We start from the raw sequence: 21727 nt of genomic DNA on the forward strand, positions 1-21727 counted from the left end.
AACTTAGACAGTGTATCAAAAAGCAGACACATGGTTTTGCCAACAAAGGTCCGTCTAGTCAAGGGTATGGTTTTTCCAGTGGTCATGTATGGATGTGAGAGTTAGACTGTGAAGAAAGCTGAGCACCGAAGAATTGATGCTTTTGAACTGTGGTGTTGGAGAAGACTCTTGAGAGTCCCTTGGACAGATCCAACCAGCCCATCCTAAAGGAGATCAGTCCTGGGTGTTCATTGGAAGGACTGATGCTGAAGCTGAAACTCCAATACTTTGGCCACCTGATGCAAAGAGCTGACTCATTGGAAAAGACCCTGATGCTGGGAAAGATTGAGGGCAGGAGGAGAAGGGGATGACAGAGGATGAGATGGCTGGATGGCATCACCGACACAATGCACATGGGTTTGGGTGGACTCCGGGAGATGGTGATGGACAGGGAGGCCTGGCGTGCTACGATTCATGGGGTCATAAAGAGTCAGACACGACTGAGCGACTGAACGAACCGCACTGTGGGGGTGCGGCTCAGGACGCTCGGTGACCTGATGCAGCCAGGGGCTGTCTGAGGCGCGTGTGCATGCTCCGCTCACTGAGCTGCGGTGTGAGTACCCACTAGTGTTTTCTTGTGGTCAAAACAGTACACAAGTAAAAACAAATTCGTTAAAACTGTGTTAGATTAAAATTGTTCCCTAATGTACCACTGTCATATTCAAATAAATTTACACTTTCAAAACAGGGGTTATAACTGAGTATAAGAGCATTTCAAAAATCACGCAGTTTTCTTGTGAAGCAGAATTTAACTCTCAGTATCTATCACGTTCAGCTGAAGGGTGCTCTTGGCACCACAGAAGCCTGCCTCCACACTGCACTCAACTCTCTTAACAATCGTTTCTTGCCAGAGAAGAGGTGCCAAGTGCTGTAATAAATCTGGAGCAAATTATGAGTCAGGAGTGACCCAGGGTCCATATTCAGGAAGCCAAGGATTCTCTGGCTTTTCAGTATGTTCTGATCTGTCATGAAGTTCACTGCAGAGCTAGGGCCACACACACCTCGGGGTGGGGCTGTGCCTCACGAAACTCTGGCCTGAGCTACAGCCTGGATCTCTCAGGTACTACATTTCAGACCAAACCCGTAAATAGCATCCCAACCCATCCGCAGCCATTTAGCTGAATTTCCACACGATGAAAAGCCTCCCCTATACCGTCAATGACTCCATCTACCCCTCCTCACACCAAAGCAATATACTACTATATCCACACACTTTGGGCTTCATCTCACACATTAAACGTCAAGTTTTAATTAAACTGCAGTCCCTGAAGTGAGTTACCAGGTCAACATAAAAGCAAAGAGACGTTAGGCTTATTATACACAGAGTAATAGAGGTTTCGGGCTTTTGGTAAAGAGTCTGCTTGCAATGCAGGAGACCTGGGTTTGATCCCTAGGTCGGGAAGATCCCCTGAAGGAGGGCATGGCAACCCACTCCAGTATTCTTGCCTGGCGAATCCCAAGGACAGAGGAGCCTGGCGGGCTACAGTCCATGGGGTTGCAAAGTTGGACACAACTTATCGACTTCACAGAAAATATAGGTTTTGCCTGTACTCACCAAGATAACCATTTGGATTTAGTATAAAACATGGAAATAAACAGCATCATGTAGTCAAAACAACCAGTTTACTGCCCTAGGCTCGCTCTTTCTCCAGTTGCTGTGTCTCCCGGTGCACTGGGACGGACCACATGTTTACATTGTGGGTACTTCTGAGAGGTACTTCCAGCATTAGCCACTAGAAGTCCGTAGTAATACACATTTGTAGGCTGGAGGAGAGGAGAAAGGGGCAAAGGGGAGAGAAAACACCATAAAGAGGAAATGAAGGAGGTGCGGGGGGGGGGGGTGCATATAGAGAAATAAAAACAAAAAGATAAAATCACAGAGTCAGAGTTCAGAGGAACTAAAACAGTGAATGCAACAGGGTGACTTATCAAAAACCATCCATCAAATCAGATAAAGTTTTATGCAGACAAGTGAATAAACAGTAACGCCAGAACCAAACTTTGATGCGGAAGGAATTCACTCATATTATAATAATTAGATTAGTTGAGACTTGGCATCACTAGAAGCCTCCAAGTTCCTAAACAGGCTTTGGTGAGCTCGGGGCTGAAGCTGGGAACGGCAGAACAGAGCAGGGAAGACAGAAAGGGGCTCTGGGAAGCCAGGAGTTCCACTGCATTGAGAGGTTAGTGACAGAGTCAACGCACAGATCTGAAATGTTTATCCCACGGTCAATTGTCAGCAAAGTTTTAAATTTTCTGCACAGTTTTAGTTTCAGAAGTACACAGAATGTCAACAAGTTGAAAAGAATTTTGATCTTGCACTGCTTTCTGCATGATATGATTATTTGGAGAAAACAAAAATTGGTGAAAATTGAGCAATAAAACAGAACGTAAACCCTAAAAAGGAACCCTGATGCAACTACAAAACTATCCAGAAAAAGTATATAATTACTACCAGTTCATGAATAATACGCCATCCTGGGCTTTTCTGTGTAGAGAGCATGTATACAGCACGTTTGCACGCACTCAGATGGTAACAACCCTCTTATTTCTCCATTTTATGACCAACCTCATGTGATCAGAAGTCTCCTTAGGGAAGAGTTCAGGGCGTTCCATGTCATTTTTGCACATGATTTCTGTGGGAAGCCATATTCCACATTCTCATGCTGAACAGGCTCCTTTACAGCACGTGATGAATCATGTCGCAACATGGTGACCTCAGGGGTGCACACACACCCTCATCGTCCCCCAGGGGCTCTTGGTCATAGCAGCCCCTCGACACTGTAAAAAGTTTCTCTGACTTTCCCAACTATGGTAGCAATGTGCTTAGTGACACCCTCGCACCATCTCAGCATGGAGTTTACTGGAGTGCCGTCATTTCGTAATGTGGTGCTAGTTTCTGCTGTGCAGCGTGGTGAATCAGCCACAGGTAGACATACACCCGCTCCCTCTTGAGCCTTCCTCCGCCGTTGTTATCCCAGCCCCAGGTCGTCACAGGGCACCGAGCTGAGCTCCCTGTGCTACAAGCAGCTTCCCACCAGCTCTGTCTCACACGTGGTCGTACACATGTCAGCGCTGCTCTATCAATCCATCCCACCCTCTCCTTCCCCCACTGGGCCCACAAGTCTGTTCTCTATGCCTGCGTCTCTATTCCTGCCCTGCAAGTAGGCTCCTCTGTACCATCTTTGTAGATTCCACACACAGCAGCATGAAGTCTGAGCCCACCGTGGGCTCATATATTCCCTGCGGTCACTAGAGCAGGAAGGTATATGAGTCTGTGAGGGCTCAACAGCCAGGAAAGGAGCTCTCCACTGGGCCGGGTGGGCAGCGGGGGGCTGGGAGGCTGGGATCCAGGCCTGACCACTCGCTCCTGCCTTGAGTGAATGCCTGGGAACGGGGAGAGGAGGGCGGGGCCCCAGTGGGATTTCCCCGGTGCCCAAAGTGTTAAAGCTGGCGGGCTCAGAGGCTGCATTCTGGATGCGGGGGAGCATCTCCAAAGAACGGAGGAGGTTTAAAACCTGGCTTAAGCCACCCCTGCACGAGAAAAGGGGAACTCGGTGAGCAAGCTACTTCCGGAAGCTGTATCAGGAACTCCTGGATGCTGCACAACTCTTTCAAGTCACCAAGGACCGTTTGGAGCTCCAACACGCTCATTTAAAACCATTATTACAAAATTAATTAAATTTCAAAAGATACAACTTGAATTAAAATAGTGCCACTTTTATTACCATCTCCTTATATCAAGGCTTTTCTCCAAGGGGATCAAGGTGATTTAGAAACTCCTAATTAACAGGCGATAATTCAATCACAGTATTACTATAAGGTTGTCAGTTTCTCTCAGGTCTGCGGTAGCTAAGTATAGATGTTAGTTAACAGAGAACAGCAACCAGAGACTTCTCCGTAAGGAAGAGCAGTATATTTTGAGCACCGTAAAGAGTCCACAGTTCTCTGGAACGCCAGAGGAAGGAGGAGGGCAAGATTCATTTGACCGGCCAAGACGGTGTTCAGGGTACAAACCCAGGCGTCCTTCCCCGGGGTGACCACAGAACTCACGTGCTCCTGCGTCTTCCGCTTTCTGAGTTAGAGAGGCAACTCCCCTGAGCAAGGTGGTGGGAAACCCAACCTTCTGCTTTTCACTTCAAAATTTTAAACCCGCCTTTATGAAATGCAATAACCCCGCCTCCGTATACGGCAGCGCTGGCGCTCTGAGGTCTGAGTGCTGTGAAAATGTCCACACAGGGCGAGGTCTCAGCGCATCAAGGGCTGCACACATCTAGCCTTCGAAGGAACACACTGACCCGGTACTGACCACAGTGCACTGAGAGCCTCCCGTGCTCTGGGCTGCTGACGTGCGACCTCATCCCCTCTGAGGCGGTGAGACCCCGCCTGCTCCGCAGATGCAGACGCAACGTGCCGTCACGGAGCGCGCACAGGGCAGGGACCCCGCGAGCTCAGGGTACGCCCCCAGCACCCCACTCACCGACTTCCCGGGGTGCACGCACGCTCCCCCTCCGTCCCCCACAGGCTAGTCCCGGCGTCTCCGTGCAACAACGGTGTCGTGCACGTGTGTTCACACCAAGCACATCTGCCCCGGGGCTGCAAGAACTCACAAAACTGAATTCACCGAGGCGTGTCCTGGGCCAAACCCCGCAGCCCACACCTGCCGGGGGCCAGCTGCCCGGAGAGTCGGCGCACGACCCCGGGGAGAGAAGGGCAGGGTGGGGACTGGTCGCGGGGGGCTCGCAGACTGCGATGCTGTGTGCAGGGTCTAGGTTTCCTCCTGGAGCCTGCGGGCCTTGGGGGTGAGGGGCGAGGCAATGCAGCGGAGGACAGGGACGTGCGGGCCAGGGGCTTCGGGCGCGGCCCGCCGGGAGCCGCGGCCCCCTGTGAGCTCACGAGGCGCTCATCCTCCGAGGACGCGTTGGGAGATTACAGAACTCTGTACACAAGCCACGTTCCCCTCCCGGGCCTGCGCTGGGTCCCGCCGCCCTCCTGTCCGACCTCCTCACCCCTCCACTCCCCAGCCCCGCGGTGTCTCCTCCTTAAAGAGGGCGTTTCAGGAAAGACCACGCATCCTCTGGCAACGGGCAGGGGAGACTCAGGGTGTGAACAGGAGGTAGATGGTGCGGGCACCTGGACCCCGGTGCCCCCTTCCCGGCCTCCAGCCCCGGGTCCTGCCGTGCCCCCGCCACCTCGGGCCCCGTCCTCTTCCCGGCCAGGCCCAGGTGCCCTCACCACCTCAGCGTGGGCACCACTGGACCCTCTGGTACTGATTGGGGGGGCGGTCCCTGCACCCTGTGGTCCTGCCAGCCCCAAGCCTGGCCCTCCCGAGAAGGGCGTTCCGTGAACGCGTAGACCAGCCGAGCTCAGGGAAACGCAGGCACCCTGGGACGTAGAAGACGGAGGGCAGGGAGGACCCGTGATCCCTGTGTCCTCCAGACCCAGGGCGCTTTCCTTCACTCACTCCTTCAGTCATTCACAAACATATTTTGAGTGCCTGCGGCAGGCGCTGAGGTTGGTGGTGAGCAGGACACACGTGGTCGCTGCCAGACTCAGGCCCAGATCTGGGGGAGGGAGAGAGGGGTACCTTACAAAAAGGACTCAGATCAATGGATGCGCGATTAGAGCTAGTGATGAGTCTAAGAAAGACGCACGGAGGGCCTGTGACCCTAGAGGCCCACCCTTGCCGGAGGGCACAGGGTCTGCGCTTCAGTTCCAGGTGGGGTAGCTGTTGTTCAGTCGCTCAGTCATCTCTGACTGCGACACCGTGGACTGTGGCCTACCAGGCTGCTCTGTCCATGGGATCCTCCGGGCAAGAATACTGCAGCAGGGCTTAAATGGCAGTGGTTAGGAAGGCCTAGATTTCATAATCCAAGGGAAAGCAACCCCCCCCCCCCCCCCCCCCCGCCCCGCCTGCCTGAGGGGAAGGGGAGAGGAAGCCGGGTGTTTCCAGAAGAAAGCAGAGCATGCCTACCCACTCCGCCAGCTCCCCTCTCCCTGAAGGACAGGCTTGATTTGACTGAGACAGGATCAGCAGTCCTCAACTCCTTTTTTGAGTCTCATCACCAAGCAGAATCAGGATTAAACATCTTGCTAATACCGTGCAGAGGACTTAGCTACACGCTTTATTGGATTATAACACAAAATTCGGCCTGATGGCCACCACTCTTTGCTGGAACAGCACGCTGTCCTCGCAGGCGCTGTGAGCAAACATGGATTTTCACAGGCCCTCCTCTCCAAGGCTTGCCTCTAATGTTTTAATTCCGACACTGACAAGTCTTACTGCTTCAAGGCCCCCTGTCTCGTCCAGGACAGAACTCAGGTGCCCTCCTCTATGGGGTGACAAGCAGAATCGTGTGCTGCGGATCCACGTTCAAAACACACAAGTACATGATTAAAGCAAAAGAAGAAGAAAAACAAAGGAGACCTCTAAAGTCATGATGTAAGCTGCTCAAAGTGAAACTGGAAACAGTCATCAAAATACCCTGAGGACTTTTGCCCTGATTCTCATTTTGAGGGGCTGGCAAACTTTCCCTGTAAAGAAGCAGTAAACACTTCAGGTGACCGCTCGGCTCTGCTGCCACCGTGCGTAAGCAGACACGGGGTGTGTCATGGACGGCTCGATCAGACCTTCCTCATGGACACTGAGGCTCCAATTCAATATGATTTTTACATGCCGTGAACTTTTATTTTTCAATCATTTAATACATAAAGTAAATGGTCCAACAAAGGTCTGTCTAGTCAAGGCTATGGTTTTTCCAGTGGTCACGTCCGGGCGCGAGACGTCCGGGCGCGAGACGTCCGGGCGCGAGACGTCCGGATGTGAGAGCTGGACTATAAAGAAAGCTGAGCACTGAAGAATTGATGCTTTTGAACTGTGGTGTTGGAGAAGACTCTTCAGAGTCCCTTGGACTGCAAGGAGATCCAACCAGTCCATTCTAAAGGAGATCAGTCCTGGGTGTTCACTGGAAGGACTGATGCTGACGCTGAAGCTCCAATACCTTGGCCACCTGATGTGAAGAACTGACTCATCTGAACAGACCCTGATGAAATGGTATGGACCTAACAGAAGCAGAAGATATTAAGAAGAGGTGGCAAGAATACACAGAGGAACTGTACAAAAAAGATCTTCACGACCAAGATAATCACAATGGTGTGATCACTGACCTAGAGCCAGACATCCTGGAATGTGAAGTCAAGTGGGCCTTAGAAAGCATCACTATGAACAAAGCTAGTGGAGGTGATGGAATTCCAGTTGAGCTATTCCAAATCCTGAAAGACGATGCTGTGAAAGTGCTGCACTCAATATGCCAGCAAATTGGGAAAACTCAGCAGTGGCCACAGGACTGGAAAAGGTCAGTTTTCATTCCAATCCCAAAGAAAGGCAATGCCAAAGAATGCTCAAACTACTACACAATTACACTCATCTCACACGCTAGTAAAATAATGCTCAAAATTCTCCAAGCCAGGCTTCAGCAATACGTGAACCATGAACTTCCAGATGTTCAAGCTGGTTTTAGAAAAGGCAGAGGAACCAAAGATCAAATTGCCAACATCTGCTGGATCATCGAAAAAGCAAGAGAGTTCCAGAAAAACCTCTATTTCTGCTTTATTGACTATGCCAAAGCCTTTGACTGTGTGGATCACAATAAACTGTGGAAAATTCTGAAAGACATGGGCATACCAGACCACCTGACCTGCCTCTTGAGAAACCTGTATGCAGGTCAGGAAGCAACAGTTAGAACTGGACATGGAACAACAGACTGGTTCCAAACAGGAAAAGGAGTATGTCAAGGCTGTATACTGTCACCCTGCTTTTTTAACTTCTATGCAGAGCACATCATGAGAAATGCTGGGCTGGAGGAAGCACAAGCTGGAATCAAGATTGCCGGGAGAAATATCAATAACCTCAGATATGCAGATGACACCACCCTTATGGCAGAAAGCAAAGAACAAAAGAACCTCTTGATGAAGGTGAAAGAGGAGAGTGAAAAAGTTGGCTTAAAGCTCAATATTCAGAAAACTAAGATCATGGCATCTGGTCCCATCACTTCATGACAAATAGATGGGGAAACAGTGGTAACAGTGACAGACTTTATTTTGGGGGGCTCCAAAATCAGTGCAGATGGTGATTGCAGCCATGAAATTAAAAGACGTTTACTCCTTGGAAGGAAAGTTATGAGCAACCTAGATAGCATATTCAAAAGCAGAGACATTACTTTGCCAACAAAGGTCCACCTAGTCAAGGCTATGGTTTCTCCAGTGGTCACGTATGGATGTGAGAGTTGGACTATGAAGAAAGCTGAGCGCCAAAGAATTGATGCTTTTGAAATGTGGTGTTAGAGAAGATTCTTGAGAGTCCCTTGGACTGCAAGGAGATCCAACCAGTCCATTCTCAAGGAGATCAGTCCTGGGTTCATTGGAAGGACTGATGTTGAAGCTGAAACTCCAATACTTTGGCTACCTGGTGTGAAGAGCTGACTCATTTGAAAAGACCCTGATGCTGGAAAAGATTGAGGGCAGGAGGGGAAGGGGACGACAGAGGATGAGATGGCTGGATGGCATCACCCATTCAATGGAGATGAATTTGAGTAAGCTCTGGGAGACGGTGATGGCGAATCCTGGCATGCTGCAGTCCACGGGGTCGCAAAGAGTCCGTCATGACAGAGCGACTGAACTGGACTGAATATGTAAACACTGTTTTAAGCCTGGAGCCCATACACAAACAGGTGGTGCCAGCCCAGCCCACTGAGCAGCGCTGCCTGACCGCTGACTGACTCCACTGCAGAAACTGACACAGCCCAATAGGGTGAAGCAGTGATAGGCCAATTAAAGCAGAAAAGCCTCACTTGGTCACACTGGACTGAAAGTGTTCAAGAGGATATAGTTGGACATGCTACATGCGCATTTCAGAAAAGAACAGGCAAAATCAAGTGCAATTAGCATTTTGAAAGGATAAACATATATGTTTTATGTAAATAAATGGGAAATTTGGTTACAGAGAATTTGTTGTTGTTGTTCAGTCACTCAGTCGTGTCCAACTCTTTGCGACCCCATGGACAGCAGCATGCCAGGCCTCCTGTCCCTCACCATCTCCCAAAGTTTGCCCAAGTTCATGTCCATTGCATTGGTGATGCCATCCAGCCATCTCATCCTCTGATGCCCCCTTTCCTCCTGCCTTCGGTCTTCCCTAAGATCAGGGACTCTTCCAATGAGTCAGCTGTTCACATCAGGTAACCAAAATACTGGAGCTTCAGCTTCAGCATCAGTCCTTCTAATGAGTATTCAAGGTTGATTGATCTCCCTTAAGATTGACTGGTTTGATCTCCCTGCTGTCCAAGGGACACTCAGGAGTCTTCTCCAGCACCATAGTTAGAAGGCATCAATTCTTTTGCACTCTGCCTTCTTTATGGTCCATCTCTCACAACCCTACGTGATCACCGGGAAGACCGTAGCCTTCACTGTATGGGCCTTTGTCGGCAGAGTAACGTGTCTGCTTTTCAGCACGCTGTCTAGGTTCGTCATCGCTTTCCTGCCGAAAAGCAATCATCTTCTGATTTCATGGCTGCAGTCACCATCTGCAGTGATTTCGGAGCCCAAGAGGAGGAAATCTGTCACTACTTCCACCTTTTCCCCTTCTATTTGCCATGAAGTAATGGGGCCGGATGCCATGATCTTAGTTTTTTTTTAATATTTAGTTTTAAGCCGGCTCTTTCACTCTTCTCCTTCCCCCTCATCAAGAGGCTCTTTAGTTGCTCTTGGCTTTTGGCCATTAGAGTGGTATCATCCACATATCTGAGGTTGTTGACTTTTCACAGGTTAGCTTTAGGAAATCAACTAAAATTTAGTTACTACCATCTTGGCTGCATTTAGCTAAATACTCAAAAGAGCCAAGACTACTCACAAAGACTTTTTTTCTTTTGCTTTAGGCACCAGATGAGTGATTATTTAAAACTAAAATTATTTTTCTGTCATATAATGACATAAATTATATGTCATCTGGACTTCCCTGGTGACTCAGATGGTAAAGCATCTGCCTACAATGCAGGAGACCCGGGTTCAATCCCTGGGTTGGGAAGATCCCCTGGAGAAGGAAATGGCAACCCACTCCAGTACTCTTGCCTAGAAAATCCCATGGACGGAGGAGCCTGGTGGGCTACAGTCCATAGGGTTGCAAAGAGCCAGAGACAACTGAGCAACTTCACTTTCACTTTCTTTCTTTCAGTGACGTAAATAACGTGCCACACTCCATTTGCCCTCTCTAATGTAGGAGTGCCATAATTATAAAGAAAACTAGAATAATCAACACTAATTTCAAAGGAAATAAAGATTTCCATAAGTAGACAAAGGATCTATAAAAGATAAAAAAATCTCCACATAAAAACCTGTAACAGTCCTAAAGATTTGACTAATATTAAACGCAGTAGGAAAATAGATGTTTTAAACTACTTAACATGTTATTTTTAAGTTAACAGATAATTAAGCTTGTAGAGTTAAACTTAACTCCTAACACATCACATTGTTCACCCACTGAGTTGACTGGGAGAGTAATTTTCTTATGGTTCAGAATTTTAAATGCCTTAATTAAGTTAGAAAAGACTTTAAAACCATTATGAAGTGCTATTTTTATCCCTGATAAATTCGGGTGGAAATAAAATCAGATTTTTGGTGTCAAGGGTGGTTATTTTAGTGGGGTGAGTGGCATTAATTATTTCCCTGCAATGTGGGGGAATATGAGTGAACAGAACGAAAACCAGGAGCTGTTAAAACAGAATCCTGGGTGACGGATCCTGCGGTCCTGGTGGCACAGTGGTTGGTGTGTGTGGTGGGGAGTTACCACCAGACACGTCCCCACTACAGGCGTTGGGTTAGCCTTCCCCTCCACACAGAAACAAGAAGCGATGAATCCACGGGCAGTGCTAGATTTCACTTCTCTTATAAACCTGAGGTCAAATGTTACATGCCAACAAAACATAGGCTTAAAATATACAAACTACCAAATGTTATTGACAGGAGAACATCTAGCTGCAGAGAAAAATTACTGCTACCTCATTATTCAGAAGATTGTGGAAAAACACCTTTTAAAACATTTTCAGGTCATAACTAGGGGCATAAGAGACAGGAAAAACGTTCAGAAATGAGTACATCTTACTGCCAAGAAGTGATGTCTGAGGTGACCCAAGTAAGTGTCAACAATTACACGTAGTACTCAAGAAACAATCTGAAACATATGATTTTAATATAGCTTCATATTTTCCTATAGCTTTCATATAGCTTCATATTTTCATATAGCTTCACGTTCACGGAGCAGATTCCATCCAAATCATCCCATTTCTTAGAGAGCTGTCTTCTAAAATGTGATTGTACATCCAGAGAGTATGTGTCCACGAAAATAGAGGAATTCATCCCTGCATTTACAAACTAATCTATGAACAACCACTAACCATTTTCTACCTGTATCCAAGTAATTTCAATCTTTCCAACTCAACTACAAATGGGACTTGCAACACTGTCGAACTTCTCAACGGAAAAGCATTTGCTGTTCTAAACTACACAAGAATGGATATTGATAAATCACATCAATCTGACGAACAGATCCTGCATTTGCAAAGTCAGGGAATGATATCAGAACATTGAGATGCTACACAAAATTCTGTTATCCCTGAAACTTATCGTCTTTCTCAACTCCAACCTGAATACAGTGATGAGACACAACAAAATATTAAACCATTCATCTTTTTGATGAATCTTTGACAGAAAAAAATACTTCTGGAAAAAAAAAAAGTCTACCTGTGTGACTCTTACTGGTTAGTTGTAGTCAGCACTGTTAAGATAATCACTTGGGCAAAACGTCCCCATTTAACTGGCTGGAGAATGTTCTGAATCCTGCACGGAGCCAGATGGCAGTGCCAACCACAGGCTCAGGTGGCAAAGCGAGCCACTGTCCCAGCTGGCATGAAGAATCACCAGGGGCTCGTGTCCCCAGCTCCCCACGGGGTCAGAAACCACCATCCCAGGAAGACCAGGATGAACAGTGAAGGAACAGTTCCTGGGTCCTCCGAGGGTCTGTCCCAGGGTCCTGCAAGCTCATGGCGAAGGAGAGGAACACACTGACCTCAAAGTGGCCAGCACAGGCTGGCACGGCCCCCTCGGCCTCCACAGCACAGGCTGGAGGGTCAAGGAGAGACTCGGTTCCCTTCTGGGCCCAAGACCATGGCAAGCCACGGGCTCCCGGACCGGGGTGGAGGTGGAGAACACAGCGGTGAGCCCTGAAGGACAGGTTCTAGGTGGGCCAGACTTCACTCGTGTGGCTCTGAAAGGGTTCAGAACTCACACACTGCGAAAGACATGCAAAGTATCCCACGCTGAAAGCCGATTCAGTTCTCTGTTTCTGGACCGTCACTTTTCTGGTTTGAAAGATCTACAAAGCTGGCTGTAGACACAGCACCACACTGTGGACACCACCCCAGTGAACACAAACTTCAAGACGTCAAACAGATTCTGGAAGCTATAAAAAAAAGCACTCTCTTTCAAGGAAGGGTTGTATATTATTCATGGTGTTTGATGTATGTTTCAAGAGCAAATCAAATGTCAAACAAATTCTACAAGCCTTAAAAAGCACTCTCTTTTAAGGGAGGGTTGTATATTATTCATGGGGCTTGATGTATGTTTCAATAGCAAATCAAATTTTAATCCTGGAAAACTTCAAGTGCTAGCAGACTATATGCATGAGATACACGCCCTGAAAATTATTTCCCTGCCCCTTTTTCCCTCTTTTGGCAATTTCTATGCTTAACATAGGTGCTTTATCAATCCCAACACACCGAAAGGAGGTCACGTGCCCAAGACGCTCTAAGAAGAATGTTACTGGCCTAACAACAGCACTCCAAGTATCGACTCCCTTGTCTTCACCGTCATCACGTAACCCTAAGTTCTTAAAGCTGGCACTGCTAACTCTGCCTCAACACCCGGGTCTCCCTCTAGGTGCTATCTGGGGAGGTCTGTCTTTCTGGGAATCCAGGAGGTGACGTGCCAGGGGGACCGAGCCACCGCGCGCCGCGTGGGGACGGCAGGGGAGTGTAACGGGAGAGGGCAAGGGTGTTTTTGTCCCAGACGCACTGCCATAGGTTATAAATCATTTGCCCTGGGGGCTTTCCACCTACTCAAACAGTGAGTTTCAGAGGCTGGGTGAAAAGAAAGAAACAAAAAACAGCTATTTCATAAAAACAGAGACACTTCTCGGTTCTAAAGGCCAAATTAGATTTTCATTTGGGCTCCCACCAAAACGACAGAATTGAAAGTCAGGATTTGTCAAGAAGAAACTCTTGTCTAGATTCATCTAACATCGCAAGACTCAACCCAGGCGGATCCCAGAGCATCAGCCTTAGGAGAGAGGAAACGCCCCCCACTGCCCAGGGCTGGGCCCGGGGTCTGCAGCCCTAAGGGAGGACGCGGGGAGCCGCCCCTGGAGCCCTGCGGACGGAGCCAGGAGACCCCGGCGCGGACAGCCCCAAGGGCAGGGCAGGGTGGTGCGCACGGGAGGACCGCCTTTAGAGAGGACGCAGAAGGGAGCCTCGGCCGCCGCCCGCTCCCCAACCAACAGCGCCTCTCAGAGGGGCTGAGGGACTCAGAGTCTGAGAGCCCCGGCAGCTTAACCGCGGAGCTGAGCGATGACAAGCCGAAGCGCATCAGTGACCTGATGGACCAGGTTCACCAAGGGGAGCTAAACGGAGGGACGGCCGCCTGGCCCTCGGAGAGCCGGGAAGGCCGGGTCCCCTACTCGAGCTGCGGGCCTGGCCGACCTCGACCCCGCCCCACAGGCGGAGGCACCGGAGGCCTGAAGGAGTGACGCCCCGGAAGCTCATCCAGTCCTGGTTCCGCAGAGCCCGACGGCGGCAGGGAGCCGGCGGAACGCACCAGGGTGAGGAGGCCAGCGCGTCTTCCAGCCTCGCCCGGCCAAGAAAACCACGTCTGTTCCTGACAGAGGGCGCGCCGCGTTCTGGAGACTGAGAGAGGTCCTGGTGGGTCTCTGATGGAAGCACTCAGCAAACACCTTAAGGAGGCATCTTCAGCCTCTGAAGAAACAAACTTTCTGGTCAAAAAGAGGATGTATTTGTCAACAATAAATGCTGAAGGAACAGGACCAGAGCAAAATCCCGTATTCAGAGGAGAAGCTGACGTGGACACGGGAGGCAATCCGTCAGCTCGTTCACAGGAAGTGAAAGGACCACCGTGCTCCAGCGATCTTAGTTTTATCAGAAGTCTCGTAGTGTTCCTCTGCATAATGCAGAAGAAAATAAACTTGAAAATAAAGTTCCCTTTTCCGGAGCTTTAGGTCTCAGGAGCTTTTCTTTAGGAGCTTTAGATATATTTTATATGCATTTCCTGCTAGAGTCAGTGAAATAAAGTGTTCAAGAAATAAGCAATCTGGGACTTCTCTGGCCGTCCAGTGGTTAAGAATCTGCCTGCCAGTGCCAGGGGCGTGGGTTTGGTCCCTGGTCCGGGAAGATCCCACATGCCCTGGGGCAAGGAAGCCCGTGGGCCACAACTACTGAAGCCTGTGTGCCCCAGAGCCTGTGTTCCCCAAAAGAGAGACCACCCCAAGGAGAAGCCTGCACACTCCCAGAGAACAGCCCCTGTTCGCCCCCACTAGAGAAAACCCTCAGGCAACAGCGAAGATCCAGGACACCCAATACACAAACAAACAAGCTTGTTTGGTCTCTCTGAAAAGCAAGAGCAAGGTGCTAATGGACAAGCCAGAGCAGACCCCCCAGTGCCCGGTCCCAGCCCCCGTCCGGCAGCCGCCGCCCCGGTGCTGGTTCACAGGAAATCCAGCCGCAGGCTCCTGCGTCTCGCCTGCCGGCCCGGGGCCACTGCCCGGGTCACTCAGGAACGGGAGGCCAGGCCTCCGGTGCAGCCGGGGACACCAGGCCGCTCAGGCCCGTTTACCGCTTGCCGTCTGGAGACAGCAGTCGACGACCTGGGGGAACGCGTAAAGATCTGCGTCTCCGTCCTCCTGGACAGATGGGCTGGGCATCACATGGCACCCGCAAACACTGCTGCTGCTGAAGGCGCTTCCGGGGCAGCGGCTAGCCCCTCCCAGCCTACTTTTCCCCAGTCGCTCTCACTGAGTGTCTGGGGTCTGCATGTGTGTGTTTAGGAACACGTCTACATAGGCGTCCTTCGAAGGTTTCTGTGGAGACGCTGGAAAGGAGAAAAGCGGAGGAGAGACCGGGTCGTGCGATCATCACCACCCGCTCCCAGTAAAGCGCCATCATCTCGAGGCGTGTCGGTCTCTCTGCTCCCGGAGGCTGAAGGCAGCCTCTGCATCTGATCTGATGGGACAGGGGACGCCATCCGCACGCCCAGCCTTTAAATATCTCCTTCCCTTCCCACGGGCTTGGCCGTCGCTCTGAAGTAGGTCAGCTGTACGGTTCTGATGATTCCAGAGAAACTGCTTGTGGAAGCATCAGTGGCTAGGCCTCCTCCTCTGCATTAAACTAGAGCCTCCAGGTTTCTGCTCTTGCCCCTGCAGCAGGGTATATCCGCTTTTCCCCTAATCTTTCCCCCCACCCTCTTTTTAGCTCAGTCTTAGCCCAAGGCATAATGTTCTGTTTTCCAGTTATAAAAATCGGGACAGTTGACACGGCCAATTAAAAGATGCTTTTAATGTCAGGTTCTGAGGCAGAAGTGTGATAAAAGGAGCCACAGAGGAGAAGGGGATCAATGGTAACCTTATTACAGATCATCTCTGCTTGGTCCAGATGGGCCAGCTTCATCGATCATGAAGTGTGATTTCTCTCTTCCCTGCGTCAGGCAGTGGCGGGACCAAATACAGGAACCCATACCAACAGCACTCAGCAGAGCACGCTTGACGCTGGCTTGTCTGTGTAAGGAAAAAACCCTTCACTGCACATCTTTTATTTAAAGGACTTTGCTTTATCGAAGAAATATGCAAAGCCATGAGGTAGAAGGGGCTACTTATAGCTTATGTAAAAATACTCACAGTGAGCAAACATGCTCTGAGACAAAGCAACTTGTTCTTTCTTTTTTTAAACACTAAAAAAATACTGTTCTCTACTGGATAAATGGATTCCCCAGAGAGTGCTCTCTTAATTAAGCGTGAAGGCAATTAAAATCAGGATTTTTGCAGAGCTTTAAAAGATGGAAACAAATTAACTTAAAACAGAAAGTGGAGACAAAGGAACTGCACCTACAGAATGAATTCATGGGCATCTCCCAGCAGATGGCGGCCGCTAGTCCATTGCTGAGCGTCAACAACCGCGCTCTCTGACGGAGCGAGGTGTCCTCTCCCCTCCGTTTTCTCCTTCTCTCCTCTAATTCCCCACAAGGTCATCATCAGTGTAATGACAATGACTGAAGCATATTGCAGAGTGCAGAAACGTGGTAGCAAAATCAGGAAAAACACCTTTTTCTTTGAAAAATGTTTGCCTGATAAGGACGCTTAACATGAGCTCTACCCTCTTAACCTGCTCCGGGGTAACACACTGCTGCTGACTAGAGGCATGCGTGGTGCACAGGTCTTCAGTGAGAGGGCTTTGGAACTAAAATTTCATGCCTGGTAATTAATAACGTCCCATTTCCCTCTCCTCCTAGGCCCTGATAATGACCATTCTAGTCTCTGATTTTATGAACTTGACTACATTGGATACCTCACCTATGTGGAATCCTGCAAGGCTTGTCTTTTTGTATCCAGTTTATTTCCCTGGGAATCAGCCCTCAAAGACCAACGAAAAAATTGTAAGGAGAACTTTCTTTTCAGGTAACTCTTAACAAAATATTGAAACTTCCAATGTTTTCTATTGAGGAAGAATGTTGACATCTTGGTCTCTATGTATTAGTACAGATCTCAATTTTTTTTTTAATTAAGCATAAAGTAGTTGGTAAATCTGAAACAAATAAGCAATAAGAGCTGGGGAACTGAATCAGCACTTTCATCAACATTAAAGGGTAAACATCGTTTTGACATAAAACGGTGATGGATGAAGTCACGTTGATGGGAGAGGGGAGGTGTCCTAAACCCTGGGAAGATGATTCCAGGAGCACTGGGTATCATGGAGGACCCACATGCTCACCAGAGTTTCTTACTCGGGTTACATAATCATGATCTTCAACCCTCGAGAGAACAAGTTCAACCGTGGTATTTGATTCTCAGCAGGTGATGCATTCAAGTTCATTTACATAGGCTCCGAGTAAAATCTTCAAATTTTTTGTCTCTCAAGTAATAATATAAAAGATATACTTGTCATCAGATTCCTTTGAGTGGAACTGAATCTACTGAACACAGTCCTCCCTATTTTAAGCTCATCAAAGCTGCCTTTTAACATAAACCAAGGGACTTCCCTGGGGGTCCAGTGGTTAAGAATCTACCTTCCCATGCAGGGGACCTGGGTTCAATCCCTGGTTGGGGAACTAAGATCCCACATGTTGTGTGCAACTAAGTCCATGCGCTGTGAGCCACAACTAAAGAGAAGCCCCAGTGGTGCAATTTGATAGTCAAAAATAATATAAATACTAAAAAAAAAAAAAATACACCAAGGTACGCACGACGAATTGTTCTCTGCCTTCAGGGGGGGGACAAGAATCAGAAATAAGTTACCTGGGACTTCAAGAGCCCCACGTGGACCATTTCAGATCATGATTATTGGAGCTATTTGGGCTTTATGGGCAGACTCATCATCTACAAACTGCACACACAGCTCATTTTCCTGATCTGGACTATGGGGGATGAACTGGACAAAGAGACTAGCCAGGCCCTCACGCTGGTTCCGACGTTAGCGCGATGCACCCGTGTTCCCATTTTCTCATCTGCACGATAAAGGCGGGTGACCTCTGAGCTCTCCCTCACCCAGCCCTCTCACAGCCCCAAATCCTGACTCTGAGCGTGGCCCCTGATTGCTCAAAAACATGCAGGAACTCCCCTGGCCCACGTGTCAGTTTCCCAGGACGTGCTTCCCATTCCTGAGCGTGTTTCACTCTGTGAACCCGCCTGCAACAGTCTTCCTTCTTACTTTTCACCTGCCGAAGTCTGACTCATTCACAAAGGTCAAGCTCAAAGGCCAATGTTTCCTTGAAGCCTTTCCAGGCCCTAAACTTTAAACTGACCTTTCTCTCTCACAAACATCCACATAATTTATTTCAGTTCAGTTCAGTTCAGTCACTCAGTCGTGTCCGACTCTCTGCGACCCCATGGACTGCAGCACAGCAGGCCTCCCCGTCCATCACCAACTCCCGAGCTTGCTCAAACTCACGTCCATTGAGTCGGTGATGCCATCCAACCATCTCATCCTCTGTCGTCCCCTTCTCCTCCCACCTTCAATCTTTCCCAGCATCAGGGTCTTTTCAAATGAGTCTTTTCAAAATCATTTACATATTTTAAAATATCTAGCATTTCTCCTCTCACTATCTAGGGGTACACGTCCTCTCTTCCCCTAAGTTGTAACCTCCTCCAGGGAAGAAAAATCCCCCTTGTTGTGACCACACGGCAGCTCCCACTCTCCAGACCAGCCCCTCTTAATTTCTAGCCCATCTGCCTGGTTTAAGAAGCTGTCTGAGCTTGACTTCTTCCTCTGCTCCCGAGAGATGTTGACACCCACCTTCCTGAGTGAGGTCCCAGCCTCGAACCTCACCACTTCCAGGACCCAAGGAGGATCTACACATAGGGTAAGACAAACCATTCTGGACCATTCTGAAGACTTGTCTGTTGGTGGGAATCATAAGGGCCTTCGGGACACTCTGGGGGCCATGGGCAGGGTTATCACACAACTGATTATCTAAACAGGGACACTTGTAAAGGTTAAAGGGAGGGCTGTTCACAATCACGCTGGGACTGGAGGTGTGCAGACAGACTCTGTGCCCCTTCCTGCCTCCACACTGCCGACAAGTGCACGATCAGCCCCCTTCCCTGCCTCTCCGTGTTCACAGAGATGGGCACATTTCAGCCACCCTAGTTCATTCATGAGAGTTTACACACAGGAAAGGGACCACCATCTGGACAGCATAAGTACATATTCCAGCCGCCCTAGGTGATAGCACCTGCCCCTCCTCGCTGGGGGCACCTCCAGGGCAAAGACGCACAGTAGTGCAGGACTTGGCGAGGGAGGGGAGTGTTTCTCACACCTACACTTGGAGTCATCAGGCTACAAAGGGGAAGTCAACAGAAGAAAATGAGATCTTATTTGGAGTCTTCAGACTATAAATGGAAGTCAGCAAAATGAAATAAGATCTTATTTCCAAGGCTAATTTTGGGTTAAGCTCAATATAACGTTACAAAAAGAGAGGCTATCCAAGACCTTACTGCATTTCCCATCAATATTTCATCTGTTCTTTAGCTAGCTTTAATAAATTAACTGTCACAAGGTGAGAAGTAATTAAGTCACTAATAAATGGACTATAAAATATTACAAGAGCTATCGTATTGCTGTAACAATGTGACAATTTTTAAATGCAAATTATAAAAATTTGAATTTAATTTTAAGTACTTTATGGCTTAGTTTATCAGGGGGAATTAAAAAATAGAACAAATCACTAAAACTAGGGGTATAACACAGCCCAGATATTTAAACATTACGTAAGACTAATTTCACAACTTTAAAAATTCAAGCAAGCTAATTGTCGTATCATTTCTGCAACAACACAATTATAAAGTCACAAGCAAATTGGAATTACATAATAAGTGTTATCATCCACCAGCCCAGGGAGAGGGTAGGGTGGGGAAGCAAGGGGGTACTGTGAGACTCCTGTGCCAAGTACTGTGGTGGGTGCTGCGTCAACCTCACCAGGATCCCTCCTGCTCTGCCCCCAGCCCGGACCAGGTCCTGGTACCAACCCTCACTCAGCTCTCACCTCCATGGGGCATCACAGCCCACCCTCAGGAGGGTCCTGTTGAAAAGGTTACCAGGAAGAAACTGTGCTGTGAGACCCGTGAAACACCCTAGCGGGTAAGTCATCTCAGATGCTGGCCAACGACACAGATCTGCAAAGCAGCTAACGATTCTATCTGTGGCTTAAGGTTTAAAAGCATTTACAGATATCAGCTACTTCTATTGGCTTCTCATAAAACTAACCAGGCAGCCTGAGTTGCAGCATGGAAGGGTTCTTTAGACTTCTCCATTTTTCCTATCTTTCCCTTTTCCCCTCAAAGTAATCTCAGCAGGAGCTTCTTATGTTTTTCCCTCCAGCCGCCATTCTAGCAGACAGGACAGCTCCCCTGTGTTCATGCCTGCGGCCGCTCCAGCACCCAGTACGGGGCGTTCCCCCTGACCCCTGAAGTCCACAGACAGCTCTGCCCCGCTGCCCTCCCGTCGGGGGTGACTGCCACTCCCCGAAGCGCGCCTGCAGTGCCCACTGTTCGGTCCTTATTTATCTGACGTCCCCATGAGCTCTAAGCTGGAGAGAGCAGGAGATAGCAAGCATCGGGCTCAAACGCCACTTTTTTTCTTAAGCTAATGAACTGATGAGCTGTTGGAAACACTGCATTCTTATTATTGGTGGGAATGTAAATTGGTCCAGTTACTAGGGAAAACGGCAAGGAAGATCCTCAAAGAATGAAAAATAGAACTAGCGTAGGATCCAGCAATTCCACTTCTTGAAACATATCCAAAAGAAATGAAAGTACTAACTCAAAAAGATATCTGCACCCCATGTTCACAGCAGCATTATTTACAACAGCCAAGACGTGGATACAACCCAAGTGTCTATCAATAGATAAAGGAGCTGTGAGACATACAGGTATATGCATACACATGTCTTATATACATATAAATATTAGTCACAAAAAATGAAGCGATCCTACGATTTGCTACAACACAGATGAACCTTGAAGGCACACGTGTAAATAAGTCAGAAAACGCTGTACGACCTCTCTTACATGTGGAAAGTAAAACAGAAACAAAAAGCCAAACTGATGGGAAAAGAGATGGGTGGGGCTTGTGGTCACCAGAAGTGGAGAACTGAGAACCTAAGGAGAGCAGTCAAAGGGCAGACATTTCCAGTTACAAGACAAAGACGTCCTGGGAATGAAATGGACAAGATGACTGATACTCAGGAAACTTGTCAAGAGAGAAAACTAAGAGCTCTCATCACAAGAAAAAAATTTTTCCCTTCTTTATTTTTTAAATTATATCGATTTAAGGAGATGGATGTTCGCTGAGCCCATTGTAATCATTTCACAATATGTGTGAATCAGACCATCAGGCAGCACACCTTAAACTTACATATGAAAGTCAATTATTTCTCAACAAAACTGGGGAAAGAAGAAAAAAAACACTGCATTGTTCTGATTTGCACTTCCAAACCTTATTCGCCCAAAGACATCAGTGAATAAGGCCAAGAACAAAAATACTTCCCTAACTTTTGCTTTAGGAAATAGTACTCCATGGCAAGTCAATGCAAGAAACAGGGCATGCTACGCCCTTCAGCCTTTGGAAGGCCACTGCCAGCAAACAAAGGGCCCCACGTAGTCCCGCAGAGAGGACATCTGATTGATTTTACTCAAACCAGTATTTCCCTAAATTATTTCAACACGGAATCTTTTCTCCCTGGGGACACATTAACATCCTAAGAAACCAAGGCTCCTCAGCACACGGTGTGGGAAATACTGATCGAAAGCCTTTTTTTCTTTTCTTTAAATTGTATCAAGTCCTCTGAATTGCCGCTTTCTGATCCA

The 21727-nt window shown here is 48.4% G+C and overlaps 1 protein-coding gene across 4 annotated transcripts in view; it reads right to left on the reverse strand.

Annotated features, from left to right (window-relative positions):
- The window catches only part of PLCL2 (phospholipase C like 2), a 213981-nt gene that overhangs the window by 64031 nt on the left and 128223 nt on the right, over positions 1-21727 (reverse strand). The window lies entirely within an intron of this gene.

This window comes from Bos grunniens, chromosome 1 (assembly GCF_055505025.1).
Source record: "Bos grunniens cultivar Pamir isolate PY7600 chromosome 1, Bosgru_T2T1.0, whole genome shotgun sequence".
Classification (NCBI taxonomy): domain Eukaryota; kingdom Metazoa; phylum Chordata; class Mammalia; order Artiodactyla; family Bovidae; genus Bos; species Bos grunniens.